Source organism: Lissotriton vulgaris, unplaced genomic scaffold (assembly GCF_964263255.1).
Source record: "Lissotriton vulgaris unplaced genomic scaffold, aLisVul1.2 SCAFFOLD_393, whole genome shotgun sequence".
NCBI lineage: Eukaryota > Metazoa > Chordata > Amphibia > Caudata > Salamandridae > Lissotriton > Lissotriton vulgaris.
Genome location: NW_028242142.1, coordinates 1,245,429 through 1,260,256, shown reverse-complemented (window position 1 = coordinate 1,260,256; position 14,828 = coordinate 1,245,429). Strand labels below are relative to the sequence as shown.

The 14,828-nt window shown below is 49.6% G+C and overlaps 1 protein-coding gene across 1 annotated transcript in view; it reads left to right on the top strand.

Moving 5' to 3' along the window:
• The first annotated feature begins 366 nt into the window (after positions 1-366).
• Positions 367-14,828, top strand: part of SLC25A53 (solute carrier family 25 member 53) — a 110,361-nt gene continuing 95,899 nt past the window's right edge. Inside the window, exon 1 of the mRNA XM_086948262.1 lies at positions 367-616. The gene's annotated coding sequence lies outside the window, so the exon portion shown is untranslated. The remainder of the gene's footprint in view (positions 617-14,828) is intronic.

The following is a 14,828-nucleotide window of genomic DNA, read 5'->3' as shown; positions in this document are numbered from 1 at the left end:
CCCGGGCGAGGACACGCCAAGATTCATCGAGGCAGGCAAGCGTGCCACTGACATCAGGAACACCGCGCTGTGGGTCTTCTCCGACCAAGGGAACTCCCAGCACCCCGCTCACGCGCCCTCGCTTTGCTATTAGACTTAGCACTGGAACTGAGAAATGACAGAAACACGCCCGTACTGTGTGTTTTTAAATGAGCGCTGTGGTTTCCGGAGTTCGAAGTGATACCGTCCGCAACTCGGTCTCGGTTTGTGACGAGGCGGAGGCAGGCAGCATCTCTGCACGCTAGCTGCCTTAAGCGTAGCAGCGTGCAGTCTAAGGTGTGCAGGGCAGCCCGTCAGCATCCATCAGTCTGCGGAGGACCAGCGAGGGCGAAGCAGCCAATCCCGGCACGGTCGATGGGCGAGGCCTGTCTCCCTGTCTGTGCCGATGCGAAGCACAGGGTGTGGGGCCAGCACTACAGCGACACCGTTATTTCCGGCAGCACCACACCATGCACCTCGCGCTATCACAGAGCCGACAGACTGCAGCCTTCCCTCGCAGCGCTTCCGTTTTATAGCATCGCTGTGGAGAGGACCACAAAGGAGGAGAGAGAAGCGAAACCTCCGACAACAATACACGGTAATAACAATGACTGGCCGTGCTGCCTTCACTCTACAACGACGGGCCAGTTCGGCACTGAATAGTTGTTCATTGAATGCATTGTGTTATCTGCCGTAGACAGTTCATTGCTTCCTTCTCACTTCATGCGGATGTACACAATGCAAGCTAGATTACTGTGCTCTGGTTTAGTTGACGCATGTAGAGCACAGGGAGGGGATTCCGGGCATCTCGGATAACTGTGCCTAATAAACAATATAGTTTGACTTTATGAGATTCACATTAGGGCTGAAATTATATTTCTCATGTTTAAATTGTCTGCAGTGCAGGTGTTTCATGTCAACTGTGTTGCCGGCAAATAGTTCAAGGGTCCGAATGCTTCACACCTAAAATGAGAATGCACCAGTTTGCACACCCCTCCAAGGCGTAGTGACGGAGAGCTTTCTATAGGCCCTTCTGTGCTGCACCTGCACCTGGCCAAACGGATTTTATTGGATCAAGTCAGCAATGCGTAAATGGATACTTAACAGGGCAGATGGGTTAAGCTAGGAGTACCCTTCATCCTGGTTCTGCTCAGTTCAGGCCCTTATATGTCTTTTCTTGTGGACCCATCTGGTTCCGTGTATAACGTTTCGTACATTTGTACAGTCCACCTTTGATGGATATCTGACAGGAGCTGACATGCAGCTTTATTTCTGGACCTCCCACCCTGTGGTCTGAAGATCCGGTGTATCGCGTGGAACTTTCCTTCAAGTCGTGGGAGAAGATTACTGACCGCTTGGGTTACCGAACCCTTGCACTTTACTGGACCCCAATGGGGTAGTGTTACGTATTTGGTGGGCCACCTCCATATTGACTGGTCTGGGTGGGGGGGAAAGCGGGGGGGGGGGGGGTAGGATCAAACTGCAGACTCCCCTCTGGAGGAGCAAGCTGCTCTGACATGTGGCAGGTCTAAATGGGCTCGTATGATGGGACGTGAATGACATCGCTCAGTTGGGACTGGAGATGTAAGGCCGGGATCCCCTACATGCCCATTTTCTGACTTACAAGAAGATTTTCACTTACACCACACTTAGGGACAGATTTACATTTCCAGGCCCATCCCTGCAAATCAGCAGGGATGCGCCACGAAAGATGAGTGATTCAAGTTTCCCCTTGCGCCTCCACAGATGTGTCGCATTTACAATGCGGCGCATCATGGCACAAGGATAAACAGATGTGTTTCGCATCTGCCGGAGTAAGATTGGTGCAGTGCTGGAGTTGTGTCGCGGGCGCGACGCAACTCCAGCACTGTTCCAACCTGGCCTATCCTCAACATGGTGACCTCCCACACTGCTTGCAGACTGCAAGGGGGTACCGACGGACAGAGCGGGGCCTCAACCACCGAGCAGTTGCCGGGTGAGGTGAGGCTTACTCCCACAGCAAGTTGGGAATCAAGAGATAGCTCTTCCCTACATATACATTGGATTCATGTCTGGTAGGGTGGTAACAAACCACTTATCTACTCATTCTTCTATGTGAAAAGCTTTATATGTAACACATTTCACTAATAGTATTTCTGTCCTGCAGTAGCATTTAACATCGATTAGGTCCTGAAGAAAGCCGGGCTAGCTAGCCAATTCGGCTGAAACATGTCGACCTCACTCTTTGCCAGGAGATAGTAAATTTGTTCCATACTATCAGGCGGTTTTTACTTATGGCATTTGGGCAATATTCATTAAACATATTTTTTTGTTCTTCTAGTCATTTTTATTTTTCGCACTTTTTCACCTGCACTGCACTCCATCAGTTGTCTCATATCTTGAACAATTATTTTGGCTGAGATCACTGGGAGTATGAGGTCAAGTATTCACTCATGTTAGCCTTGGAGCAACATTGGCTACATTTGACCCTACTCTCACAGGTTTCCAGATGACGAAGCTCCGCCAAATGGGTGGGCTGATGGAGACTATACTCATGTCAAGCGTTGGGCAAGCTATTAGAACCTGGTGAACAGTTTTCTTTGGAGCATCTAGAGGTTTTTTTGGCGCACTAACAGACTGACTTTCTCCTTGTAGTTGTGCGCGTCACGCCTTACGCCTGCTTCAAGCAGGCGCAAGGTATTATTGCAACGGCGTCGGAAAAATGACAGAGTGAAATCTCGTAGAGTTCACTCAGGCACTTTTCTGAAGTGTTGCTGCAACAGAACGCCCCCCCCCCCCTCCCTCCTGCGCCAGAACGCTCACATAAAACCTGATGCAGGTTTCCTTTGGTGCAGGGCTTTACAATGTGATGCATCTCCCTAGATCTATCACAATCTAAATAGGGCGCAACGTGGTGCAAAGTTTACACCACCGCTGCGTCACAGAAGTGACACAACGGCAGCGCAAATGTGGCGCACTGGCTCGTAAATCTGCCCCTTAGTTCTTTCTGTTTCTTTCAGATTTTACATGCCTTATCTTCTCTTCAGCTTGCTTTGGTGAAGGTCCCTGAATATAGCCCTACGGAGGTTAAGGTCCTCAATTCCCCCTTGGGTCAAGGGGGAGTGTCGCAGATTTATCGGTCCTGGATCATTAACTCCAGGGACTTGATCCTACCTCTTCGCATGCATTGAGATGCCTGGTTGGGGGCTGTGGATAATGGGGAATGGAGGGAGGCACTTATGGCGCCACGGGAGCTGGACATCTCCTCCCGGTTCCCTGTGATCTAAGTTAATGTACTTCATGTGATCTACCTAAAGCCGGAGCAGCTGTGGAGGGCTGCTAGGCTTCCTGCGCTTGCATGTCATTGCTGCGGTGTTGACACCACAGATTTCCATCATGTGATTTGGTTGTGCCCCGTCATACAGCGGCAGGGGTCCCAGCTTTTAGGGGTTCTTCTCTGATGTCTTTGAGTTGACCAATAGATTGTTTTCCTCAGATCGTGGTTCTGGGGCTGCTAGCGGAGATGGGAGGCAGGAGGTCTGAGAGGTGTTTGGTGGGCTTGTGAACCTTGCAGGGAAAACTTGAGATTGGATTTCTGCATCTGGCCCTGACTTGCTTGCATGGTAGAGAGTCATGGACTGGTATACAAAGATGGAGGAGCCTGTGTATGCTGTATGTGGCTGCCCTCAGAAGCATCATAAAACATGGGGTTTGGTGCGACCATTTTGGGCTTCTGGGATTGTGATATAAATCCTTATACTGTTTTATGCACATAGGTCGCTGATGCTTTTCTGTATTTGGTGGTGTTTATTTTGTTTATGGCTGTACCTTATATTTTGAAAAATCAATAAAAATACTTTACAAAAAAAATAAAAAATCTAGGAGTACTTTAGGTTTACTCCAGGCTGGCTTCTGATATTAAAGAGTAAGGCAGGAGTACTACAAGAGTAAGTCACAGTGAACTTAATGTGGTCAGGGCTCTATGTGTCTTCTCTCTTTACTCTCTTCGCATACGGCTAAATAATAAACAATAATCCAGATGGATTGTCAAACATAGTCTTATTTTCCAAGGCCAAAGTTATTTTTTAACATTACTGATAGACATTTATGTTGGGTATTGGAGAGTTTGTGGGTTATGTAATCCCCAAATGTTTCATCTGCTGAAGGCAATATTGTCAATTCACAAGAGAATTGCAAGGCGCTTTGTACACCTTCATGGATTCCAGAATTTCATATAGGATAAGTGGGAGAGTTGGCTGGGAAACCTATATCTATGAACACTTCTTCCAGTCTGGTGGGCCTACCTCTCAGAAGGTAAAACAGGTTAATTGGAGGGGCGTGGCTAGCAGCCGATCATGGCGGCAGCATAAGGGACGAGCTCCGCGGCTGAAGCGGCCTCTTCGTCGATCCGACACAAAATCCGTTACACCTTCAAGCCCCAAAGGCAGGCACCGGATCCCAGGACCGGGCGGAGTGAGCAGCGACAAGCAGCGAGAAAATCCGACGTCCGTAGCCAAAGATACGTCGAAGCCTCCGACCGGCCTGCCAACACCTCCAGAGCCGGGACCTTCCTTGGCTTTTCACCCCGCCGGAAGTGCATCCTGACCGGAGAACTTGGACCGGAAGTGCCCGCGCGGCGGTGGCCTCGACAATTCGACCACACCTCAGGAGGTCGGAGACGGCGGCTCAGGCAAATCAAGGTAGCAGTGCCCAAGGGAGGGACCGCTGGAATCCTGACAGCATCGGAGGTCATCTCCTAAAGTGCCGGGAGCCTGGGCATCGACAACGGAGTGAGTACCCGCCATCTTGTGACCTGATCGTCGCTACGCACTTGGCGACCTACGGTGCACCTCCCGCCCCGAAGAAGCTCGCCCGACCTGTTCGTTGTTGTATCGGACTGGTCTGGGGGCCTGCACTGATCCCTACATCCTGGCGCGTAGGGGCACGAGGAGCACAACCTTCGGCGACATGGCGGGGAAAGGCCCTAAGGGCGGCGTCACACAGACTCGCATAGATCGTTTCACCTCCGACAAGCCCACCGGATCCCCGGCAGGGAAGGAACAGACCGGTAAAACAGCCGACTCCCCTGGGGGAAAAAAGGCCACGCTGGACGACGTCATGGTAGCCTTGGCACAACTGCAAACAACTGTTGGCGGAATCTCCACGGACGTCACCCTACTTAGAGCAGACCTCCACAAAATGTCGGAGAAGGTCAAGAGTATGGAGGTGATCACAAAATCTCTGGTGGAAGACGTCGCGGAACTCCAGCGAGAAATGGGAAAGATGGCGCAGGACAATAGAATGCTCAGGGAGAAGCTGGATGAGCAGGAGGGGCGTTCCAGGCGCAACAATATCACCAACGAACTAAAGCCAAAGGGACTGTCCAACTTCTTTTCGGTGGAGAGGGCCCATCGAGTCCCGGGTGGCCAAACGAAGCCAGGGGCTAACCCGCGACCCATAGTGGCACGTCTGTTTAACTTCCGTGACCGGGACACAATCCTACAGGCAGCCAGGTCCTCCCCTCCCCTCAAGATCCAGAACGCCACCATTGCCATCTTCCCCGACTACACCGCGGAAGTCGCCCGTCGGCGACGCACGTTTTTCGACGTGAAAAAGGAACTGAGGTCCAGGGAATTGCCGTATTCCATGTTATTCCCCGCAAGACTGCGAGTGGTAGCGGAGAACAAAACCTGGTTCTTCGACTGCCCCGAAAACGTGCAAGAATGGCTCGAGGGATGGCGACCGGGTCAGAACCACAGACGGACGAATCGCTCCAGAAAGGATCGGGCCGACGGCCATCGCAGAGACTCGCAGGCCTCCGGCGGGAGGCCGGACAACAGTGACTCTTTGGGAGCTGAGGGCGGCGTGGACGAGACTGAGGAACAATGAAAGCTTGGGGACAATTCATTCATACTTCAGCATTGAGACTATTAAGCTGTGAAGCGCTTCCCGCCATTGGACACTGGGTGAAGGGCCTCCGGGGGTGTGAATGAGAGACTGCCGGCTGCGGAGAGTCCCTCACCCCGACGCGCAAGTACACTGGTTTGGGGATGGGATATGCACTCTGCTAAGTTGGGGGGGCGGGCAGTTTTGAGTCCGTGTAGCAGGGGGGCAGGGAGGGGGGAAGAGTTGAAAAAGTTATTTCTATGGGACTGTTTGGTCCTACAAGTTTATGTTTTATGCACACTTCAGTATCTAGGCATGTTCTATGTAACCAAGAACTACTGGCACACTCGGGGCGCAGGGAAGTCTGATTGGGAGTCTAGCAATGGCAGCAACAGATAGCCCAACCACGAAGAACTCACTGATTGTCATGTCCTGGAACGTGAGGGGCCTGGGGGATAAGATCAAGCGAGGGCTAGTGCTGCAGGGGATAAGGAGACGGGGCCCGGCTCTCATTCTCCTGCAGGAGACACATTTGTCGGGAGCGGCCACGAAGGCCCTGGATAGGAGAGGCTATCATATGGTAGTGCATGCGAAGTTCACCTCGGGGTCCCGTGGTACTGGCATCCTGCAGAAAAAATCCTCCAAGTTCATCGTCAAGTCTACAGCAACGGATGACCATGGCAGATTCGCGGCAGTGCATGGCCAGTGGGAGGGGAAGCTCTTTAATATAGTCTCTGTCTATATCCCACCAGCTCTACACTCTGAGGCCTTGCCGGATCTGGGCAAATTCCTGCTAACACTCCCTGATGGGGAACTACTACTAGGTGGGGATTTCAACATGGCACTCACAAACTCAGAAGACCGCTTTCCCCCACGCGCGCACGCAGTTGGGCCCAACAGGCTCCAGACATTCTTGACTGCACAGGGGTTGGTGGATGTATGGCGCGCTCTGCACCCTACTCAGCAACAATACACATACTACTCGGCCACACACAATAGCCTGTCCAGGATAGACTACATCTTCACTTTGATTAATGGACACCTTACGATAGCCGAAGCCGAGATACTACCACGGGGGGTCTCCGATCACTCGCCACTCACATTGACACTCACCACTTCGACCATGGCGCGGCGCAGATTATTCCCGATTTTCCCGGGCTACCTCAAAGTGCCCCGAATTAATAAGGATCTTAAGAAGGTAACCCAACAGTACTTCGAAGAAAACCAATCCTCGGTGGCCTCCCCCTCCATACTGTGGGAGGCATATAAAACAGTGTTTCGGGGTCAGGCCATAGCAGTGATAGCGAATCACAAAAAGACGCACAGGCGGGAGGCCCTCGAGATAGAACTAGGCCTGGAACGGGCCAACACGGCCCATATGGCGAACCCCTCTGACGACACGCTTCACGAACTCCAGATCCACCAGCGCCGCCTCACAGATCACATGCGCAGGGTCACGATGTCGGACATTGCGGCTACACAGCACAGGGTATACGATATTGGAGACAAGGCCAGTAAATTGCTGGCATGGTTAGACAAAAGACAGGGGGGGGGAAGAATATCTTACAGATTGTGGACCCACAGGGCAACAACCACACCCGCCCCGATGAGATAGTAAACGTCCTCGCCGATTATTTCGCCTCAGTCTACACCCCAGAGATAGTGGTAGAGGAGGGGGAGGTGCAGACTGCCCTTAACCATGTTCCCTTGCCAGAGCTGACACCTGAGATGTCCGAGGACATAGACGCACCTCTCACGGTGGAGGAGATTCAGATGGCCATAGGCGCCCTTCATCCAGGCAAAGCGATGGGCCCCAGCGGGATACCCATTGAGTGGTTGAAAGTCATGGCCGAATCCTTAAGCACACCCCTACTCAATATGTACGAGGATTCTAGAACACAGGGAACGCTGCCGCTCGATCAGCGTATGGCTACTATTGTGGCGATACCAAAGCCAGGTAAGCCCCCCAACGAATGCACCTCATATAGACCGATCTCCCTTTTGAACCCGGAGGCCAAAATTATTGCCAAAGTGTTGGCGAACAGGATCTTGCCAACTCTGTCACACCTGATCCACCCGGACCAGTCCGGATTCATGCCACACCGCAGCACTGCTTTAAATCTCCGCAGGGTGCATGGCGTGTTGGCGCGAGTTCCACTACTGCAAGAACCGGCTGCCATCCTCTCCTTGGACGCCAAGATGGCGTTTGATATGGTGGAATGGAGCTACCTCTTTGCAGTACTCACGCGTATGGGTTTTGGCCCGGTGTTCCTTTCCTGGATACGAATGCTGTACAAGGACCCGGTGGCGCAGGTGACGGCCAACGGCCATATTTCAAACACCTTCCCCCTAGGCAGAGGCACTCGACAGGGCTGCCCGCTTTCACCCCTGCTCTTCGCCTTAGTTTTAGAACCACTGGCGGTTACGATTCGTACCACCCAGCTCCTGAAAGGGATACAATGGACCCCGTTATGGGAGGACAGAGTGTCCCTCTACGCAGACGACATGCTGATCTATCTCACAGATCTGGAGGGGAGTCTCCCTAACCTCCTGGCTCTTTGTACGGCTCATGGGCGAATCTCGGGTTACACCATCAACTGGGCTAAGTCCACCATTTTTGAACTGCGAGGCCCACTCCCGCCTCTCCCGGATTCCTGCCCACTGGAACTGGCCCACACGTCATTTAAATACCTGGGGATTCATATCACCCGTAACGAGGCAGATTTCTCACGCCTCAACCTACTACCCCCCTTAGCTCATCTCCGAGGAGACGTGCGACATTGGAAGGATCTCCCCCTAACACTCCTTGGCCGTGCAGCACTATTTAAAATGATGGCTCTGCCGCGCTTCCTATATGTGCTGGAGAACGCCCCGTATCTGGTGCCGGATGGCTACCTCCAGAAAATAACGGCGCAAATCTCGGGCCTGTTATGGGGCAACCAGCCAGCCCGCATTTCCCACACTAAACTGAACAGGGGGTGGTACGACGGGGGCATCGCCCTCCCGAATGTACAGTTGTACTACTGGGCGGCCCAACTCAAAATCCTTAACCAATGGATACATGCCCCGCAGGAAGGCCCAGCGTACAAGGCCGACAGGGCACAACTGGGTGCCAACACCTTATTGGCCCCACTGTATCACCGTGGAGTGGCGGCAAAACTCACGGGGCCTACGAAACACACGGTCCGTATATGGTACAAGGCGCAGGCAAAGTTGAAGTGGGATGGCGTCATAACGAAACTTACACCCCTGTGGGACACAAAGGCGTTGGGCCATTTGCGGCGCTCCAAGGGCTTCGCACAATGGGACAGCATCGGCATATCCACGGTGGGGGACATGTGGACGAGGGAAGGAGTGATCTCATTTGCCACTTTGCAGGACCAATATGAGTTGGGGAACACAGAGCTCTACAGATACATCCAGGTCCGACACGCACTACAGGCAGCGATCTCACCAGACGCACCCCTGCCCGAATCCTCCCCTCTGGAGGATCGGCTACTTACTGACTTCATGCAAGAAGGGGCGACATCGCTGACATACCGCAAGCTGATTAACAATATGCCTGATCCACTGGGGAAACTGAAGGACAAATGGATGGCGGAAGTGGGTGACCTGGACGACAATGACTGGAACGCAGCCATGGCATCCCCCCGTGAAGCAGGCATATCATCTAAATTTCGCCTAGTGCAGCTAAAATTTCTTCACAGAATCTACTACACCCGTACATTACTCCACAAACTGCACAGGGCGGATCATCCATATTGCCTTAGGGGCTGCGGGGCAGAAGGGACCTTCATACACACGGTGTGGGAATGTCCATTGTTAGTCGGCTACTGGCAACGGGTAATACGCACGATGGCCCAAGCTCTTCATACCACCCTCACCCTAGACTCACGGCTCTGTCTGCTAAACATCTGGGAGCCGACTGACCTCACCTTTCATGCAAGAACCTGGGTCACAGTGGGGATGGTAACAGCGAAACGGGACATAGCACAGAAGTGGGGGTCGGCTGATCTCCCCACGCTACCCCAATGGCTCCGCAACATGGACATGCTCATGTTGACTGAAAGGGCGGTGTACAAATTGAGGGGTAACCCACGTAAATGGAACGGGGTGTGGCAATCCTGGAACGCATACAGGGGGGATATCTGCGAACCATTGGAGGAAGATGATGACGGAGGGTCAGAGAGTGACGAGGAGCGTTGATTGGGTTGTAACTAGGTGAATAGGGCGAGCGCAACGGAGGTGGGTGGGTGCAGCCGTGGGAGGTGGCATGGGAGGGAGTGGGAACTAGGGGGCTAGGCAACAATACAATGCTCTCTTTACAGATGGACTGTGCTGCGAGTGCCGAAAGCTACTACTTCAAGTACGTGCCGGACTAAAGTGTGCTGTTTTTACTGTTTTATGTTTATTGCAAGGAGCGAACGGCAAGACTCAGACGGATAGTAGCCAACAAAACACAAAATTGCAAACTGTATTTTTTCGACACAAGTATATTCCTATTCATCACATCGTCGACGAAACTCGCAATGCTATATACTACTGTGGATGTTATAAGTTTTGCCTTTGTGAATGCTGTCTCACCTCATTCACCTAGTAACTTATGTATGGAAATGCGATGGATGACAATGTACCTACCATCTTTGTTTTGCACCAAAAATAAAAATGTAAAAAAAAAAAAACAGGTTAATTGAAAACAGCACAATCCAATCTCTTCAGCCCATCATATTACATAACTTTGGGTCAGATGTACGTAGCAACTGCTTCAAAAAAGCAGTCGCAAATTAGGCACCAACTTTTTGCAACCTGTATTTTATTTTGTGAACCAGCCTCTGTACTAATTGGTCAGTCCACAAAATAACGAGTCGCAGGGGAATACAAAATGACCAGCTTAATTAATATTCACTAGGCAGGTTGCAATTTGCAACCCGCTGTGAATGTCTACAATCACAGGACTGTTTTAACCTGTTTACCGCAGCGGACTTTCTGCTGCGGTGCGGGCTTTCTACGCAGTGGGCGGGGCTGCGTCGACCGTTGGTTGTGCGCAGCACCCGGAAGGTGGTGCTCTGGGTAATTACTCTGATGTTCTATGAATAAGTTGTTATTGTTGAGTGCTTTCTTGCTAGTAGTAGTGATGTGATGGAGCTAATTCCCAGCTCTATTGGTTATCTGGATTTAGCACCATCCTTTTCTAGTTTTGCCTCTTATATTTTATTATTAATTTTGTATTGGTGGTATCGAAACAGCCACCAGTTCCTAGAGCTCCATGTAAAAGGGAGCCCTTCACCTTGATATTCACTTGTGATCGTGGTCATTACGAAGCTAGATTTCATTAACAAAGGTAGGGATTTTTGTCCAGTTCTGGGAGCAGAATCTTAATTCCCCAATTAAGAGTTGCTGTTGGTAGGCCATGTGAAACATAAAGTCACTTTGTTTACAAAAGGTACCTCTTTGAGTTCCTTTTGTTCCCCATTCTTTGATGGTTTAAAAGTTATCGCCATGATATCTTTAGTTTCTAAGCCTTCCAATGCTGGCAACGCATCTAAGAGCCTTACACTATTGCCACAATTCACTTGGTTATCTTTCCCTTAAAATTGTATTCTAGTTGAAAGAGGAATTTTAAATGTTCACTTATTGTTTCTTATCTCATTATAGTGGCAGGAAGGCTACTTAAAGGTTTGTTTTATATGATCTCAAGCCATAATAGCAGTGAGCTGGCTTGAGGATAAGGCGCAAAATTATTTTTCCTCAAAGTTGTTTTATGTGCTTTAGCTGAAGTGTTAAATAGGGGAGATTGTGTTTTGCTATGTCAGGTGCATCTCGGTTTAGACTCTAACTATGCTCATGAAGCTGTTCAGCCTGTTTGTTTTTGCTTAATTTGTTATTTTTTTTTCATACTCCGGGTCCCTTTTTGGGTTGTTCCATCAATTTATTGACTATTGAGTTGGTAAGCTTTACTTAATTCTGAATTTATGTACAAGGAGGTTCCTTGTGGTCCAATGTATTAATGCAGATTGAGTCCCTTTTAAATGTGATTCTGCTGATCATAATTCGGAAACTCATTAGATAATTTTGTTTCCACAGTGTATCATAAATTGGGATGGAATTTATAAGAGAAGATTGTTCTTCCCTTGCCCTAGTATTGATGGTTACTTATTCTTCTTTTTGTTTTCAGTCTGCTTTTTTGTTTTTTCTAGTTTTCCATAGCTAAAACAGGCAATTCCAAAATGGGAGATGCTTCATCTTCCACTTCTGGATGCAATGAGTTTTCATGCTTCAAATGACTTGTCAGTTGTAGCCCTTGTTTGGGTTAATTTTTGGAAAATTTAAGTCTATCTTGTAACATGGCGTACTACAGGTTCCGGTTTTGGTTCTTTTATTAGTTTAATATTGTCAGGAACCTCCTTGTCCCATGTTCTGACTTGGGTGTTGGTGTCTAATGCAACTCTCTTAAAGTGTTCTATTAATGAACTCATCTCCTCCAGAACTGATGTCAGATCATCTATTAAAGAAGTGCAAGTACAGTGTCCTTCTGCTTTCACAGCTTCCATTTCGGCACAGTCTATTAATTTGTTTAATCTTTCTAGTTTAATATCAATCGCTGACGTATACACTGGTAAGGTCTGCAGCAGATCTACTTGGATTTCCAAACAAGCATCATAGCTGAGTCAGCAGTCCCCCTGCACCTCAGAGCCTCACCATCACTCCAGCAGTTCAGGAAAGACCTCGAGACCTGGATGTCCAATCAATAGGAACAGGTAGCGTGATCCCGCAGCATTAGCCCATAGCGCCTCGAGACCCTCACAGGTGAAGCAGCCACGCTTCACAAATCCTCATTGATTGATGGATTGATTGACTGATGAACGGTACTGTGACAATGGAAGCCTGAGCATAAATCAAGTAAATGGACTTCCACATATGTGGCCATGATTGGTCTGGGAGAATATTGTTGATCTGGCACTGTACAAAACCCCTTAATAAATATACTGACCACTACCATGCGGACAAATTCTTTCCTGATGCATTCCTGATGGTCCAGTAACCCATGCATGATCTTATGGCTGGGGTATTTGTGAGTAAGAAGATTCTTCACAGTTCACGCTGAATTGGATTTAGTAAATGCAGCTTCTTTTGATATAAAATAAAAATGTTTCCATGATTTGTAGTGATGTAGTTGAAGAGCAATGGTTTTCGTCTTTGCGAAAAACTAAACTGGGATACTGCATCGTTGACCAGTTTCTTAGTGTTAGAAATGGGGGTCTCTAGTTAGCAGAGGTATGCACATTTCTCCAAGTAGGGACCCTTCCTTCTAGTCAGGGTAAGGTATTACACACTTTAGATAACCACTGTTCACCCCCAGCTTGGCATGAGCAAACAGGCTTTTCCCAAAGGCAAGGTGTGAAGTATTTGTACTCAAAACACACAATAACAGAGAGAATACACCACAAATGGACACCACACCAGTTTAGAAAAGTAAAGTATCTTTATCTAAACCAAACAAAACCAAAATGACAAAAATCCAACAGACATGTATCAAAATATCCCTTTTAGAACAGTTACTTCAAAAATAGCACTTACAGAAACACATTCCTCTACATGGGGCTATACCGACTTCGTGACAGGCATAAATCCAAAGTACAGCGCCGACCGCAAGGTGCGCAGTGCCGGGCATAGATTCACACGGACCCCCAAACAACAGTACCTAGGAAATAGAAGTCTATGGATGATGCAGAGCATCATGGAGTTGTGAGGCTTCGGCGTCAAGGTTGGTTCCCTGCTTTCCATGGGGGAGGCAGTGCATTGAGTCCATGAGGAGGCGAGGCGTAGAATCCAGGGCAGGGGAAGTTAGGCCGTGTCGGCAGTGAGGTGGCGGTTTGGATACACAGTTGAAGAGTTTGTGAGTCACCCTCGTCGGTTATCGGATTCGCAATAGTGGGATGCTGGCAGTGACAACATTGTGCGAACACTGGCATTGGGAAGGCCAATAATTGCAGGCATCAGTAGGCGTCGGAGCTGTGGTGCAGGCGGGGTGGTGCGTCATGCACTTCACGAGCGGCGGCCTCGACTTGGTGCAGGTCGCGTCGTAAGTGGTAACATCGCTGATGGCGCCAAAGTTGTTTGTCTTGCTTTGTCGCACCAACTACAATACTCAGGGCCCAGGAACTGGAATTGGTGCCCTTTTGAACACAGGAGTTCCAGACGAGTCCATGTTCTTGTCAGTGGGTTGCAGGTGAAGTCTTTGTGGCCTTGAGACTTCAGAACAGGAGGCCAGCACACACAGGCCCTTGGAGATTCTTCTTCAAGAAGGTTCACAGCAAAGCTCCTGTCTTTGTCCACTCCTTGGCCGAAGCAGCAGCTCCAGGCCAACCTAGAAAGCACACACAGCAAAGGGGCAGTGCTCCTCCGTACAGCTCTCCAACTTTTCTCCTTGGCAGAGGTTCCTCTTGAGTCCAGAAGGGATCTAATTCTCTTGCGTTTAGGGTCCAATACTTATAACCCATTTTCTCTTTGTTCTCTTTGTGGCAAGGGTCTGTGAGCCCAGTCCAAACCAGTTCCATCTTTCTGGTGTAGCTGGACCACGGGGTGGACACAGCATTGTGCAAAGGAGACACATCATATTCAGGTGAAAGTGAAACTCCTCCCCCCACTCTAAATGCAACCAAGGTCTATTCAGCTCAGCTATATGTCACCCAGGAAATGCAGGACACACCTCAACCCCCCTTGTGGCTATCTAAGTGAATGCACATCACCGGCTCCAGACACTCCAAAACCAGACAGCCAATACACAAACAGCAGAGGCACACAGAATGGTTAAACAAGAAAATGCCTACTTTCTAAAGCTGTGTCTTTAAGCATTTGAATTTCAATCGGATCAGGTCATGGGGTTAGAACCACACTTGTTTCCTGGAGTGCACATGCTTATAAAATTACGTTCGGAAAGACTT